This window comes from Arachis ipaensis, chromosome B09 (genome assembly GCF_000816755.2).
Source record: "Arachis ipaensis cultivar K30076 chromosome B09, Araip1.1, whole genome shotgun sequence".
NCBI lineage: Eukaryota > Viridiplantae > Streptophyta > Magnoliopsida > Fabales > Fabaceae > Arachis > Arachis ipaensis.
The window spans coordinates 14,951,062-14,953,524 of record NC_029793.2 but is presented as its reverse complement, the minus strand read 5'-3'; the positions used below and the strand labels follow the sequence as shown (position 1 = coordinate 14,953,524).

At 32.2% G+C, this 2,463-nt stretch overlaps 1 protein-coding gene across 2 annotated transcripts in view; it reads left to right on the top strand.

Moving 5' to 3' along the window:
* LOC107616749 (acid phosphatase 1) overlaps positions 2,081-2,463 on the top strand; it is a 6,821-nt gene continuing 6,438 nt past the window's right edge. The window contains exon 1 of one of the 2 annotated variants that reach the window (XM_016318679.2): positions 2,081-2,165. The gene's annotated coding sequence lies outside the window, so the exon portion shown is untranslated. The remainder of the gene's footprint in view (positions 2,166-2,463) is intronic. The other variant, XM_016318680.2, reaches the window with a different exon arrangement.

Below are 2,463 nucleotides of genomic sequence, written 5' to 3'. Positions count from 1 at the left end.
ATAGCTTGATTAGGTGTATTAAAATAAGTGTAGATTTAGAAGGATGAATTGCAAGTAAAATTGAAAATTAAAAAAATATATCATTAAAAAATATAATTAACTAAAAAATTTATTAAATGGAAAGTATATTGAATTATTATAAGTGATGAATTAGTATTTGTTTTTGTAATAGGTAATAATAAGCTCTGAGTTGTTGATAATTGTATTAGTTTTGTTATGTTTTGTTAAGTGTTTTTAGAGGGTTATTATATTTTGATGACAATGTCGAAAAAAATATTTTAATCGCACATGTTTCTTTTTGTTTTTTTTTTTTAACTTTTGGAGTCGAGTCTATATCAAACTATATAAAAATAAGAAAATTTATTTTCGATACATTTTTATATTATTGATGGATGTAAATATTTAGTAGTTTACGATAAAAGTGAGTTAAAGTCCAAAATGACATTTGAAATTGGTAGCATGCAATAAAATTATTTTCGTGATTCTAATTATACTAATTAAGTCTCTAAAATTGACAAATTTTTAACGGCATAATGAATTACTTGATGAAAAATAACTAAAAATTAACATGGTGCATTTTTCTAATTTCAAATACATATTTAAAACTATTTTAGTATGTACAATAAATATAAAAAATTATTTTGAAATATTTTTTCATAGTATCCTCTTATTTCATAAGTTAAGAGAATTTATCACTTCTAAATTTTATTTAAGTTTATTGCTGGTTAATGAATTATTATACATACAAGACAAAATTTAAATTTTTAATAATTAATTAAACACACTAATAAACTAAGTACTAATTCTATCCAAAGTAATTCTATTTTGGAGTTGAAGTAAATACCAAATCGGTACTCGAAAGATTTTGACGCTGATAAAATAGTACTTGACTTTTGTTATGACAAAATGGTCTCTAAAAGATTTTAAAATTTGACAAGCGTGTCTTCAAGCCCGACGGAGCAAATTTCTAGCAAGCACAATGCTGACATGACCACTACGTTTTGATGACATGGCAAAACCCTCCCCAACCCTAATCCTTCCCCTCCAACGCACTTTCCCTTCCCCTTTCCCAACACACTCTCCCCTTCCCCTTCCTGAATGCACTCTCCCCCCTCCCCAACCATTTTCCCTCTCTCCCCGTCCCTAACCCTAATCCCCCCCTCCCCAACGCACTTCCCCCCCTCCCCAATCCAAAATCCTCCCTTTCTGAACTTTAATCCCCTTCCCTTATCCCTTTGAACTCTAATCCCTCCTTCCTAACGCATTGTCTCACACTCTCAACTCACTCTCCTCCAAAACAGCAGTGGAGTTCAACCTTCTCAGTCTTACAGAGCCAGTGTCACCGACACCGCACGGTCGCCATCTCGTCGTCGGGTCTTCTGCGTCCGCCAGTGTCATCTGTCTCCTCCGTCGGTATTGCGTCGTCTGTGCGCTTTTACCGCTGTCATCTTGCCTAAACCCACTCTCCATCATTTCTACACCTTCACTGTCGTGCTTTGCGTTAGTTTGCTTTTCTTTTTGTGGTCGAACATAAAAACAGGCACACATAACATTTAAGGTGAGTTTAGAAATACGTTTGTTAAATTTTAAAATCATTTAGGATCTATTTTGTTAATAATAAAAGTCAAACACCATTTTATCAACGTTAAAATTGGTCAGATACCAATTTAATATTTACCTCTTTTAGAGTCTAACTCGAAAAAAGTCGACGTATAGTGGAATGTTGCACCCACTAGTAACTGTTGCCATGTGGATTCTGACCTTATTTCCACTTAAGCTTTGAGGCCAAAATTCTTCCCAATAACCTTGGCGGTTGAACCCTTTTCATGGTGGTGGGTCATGGGGACCAAACATGTTATTTATTTTTTTTGCTTTAATTTCTATCATATATTATTTTGGGGTATCCACCTTATGAAGCAATTTTGCTCTCTGACGCCAAGCCCACCCATTTTCTTGAATATGCTCACATTAGTGTCTTCTATGAAAGAGAACTAGTGCCTTCCTTCCATAACCTTATGTTTTTAATTTTCCACCCTTTTATTTATTTATTTATTTTTCTTATCCTATGGCCTCTACCTACTGACTCTACTTCACTATAAATAGCTTAGCAACTTCATTGATTTACATGGTGCTTGGACACAATTTTCTTAGCTTCTCATAATAGTGTAAGTGCATTTCTAACATTTTTCTCCTACAGTTTAGGCAAGTTGGATCTTGCAGTTTAATAATACAGATGACATATTGAATCAAATACGTGTTTTGTTCTTAAATTACTTTCAATATATGTGCTGATTCTAATTAAGATTCCCTCTATATGAAGAATATAATATAAACATAATTGTTCGTCTATCCATTATTAGCATCATACGTTATACATATATATTAATTTATTTATTATTATGTGGCACTTTAATATCTCTAATTATTTTATTAATTTAAATAAAATTTACTTCATACATTATT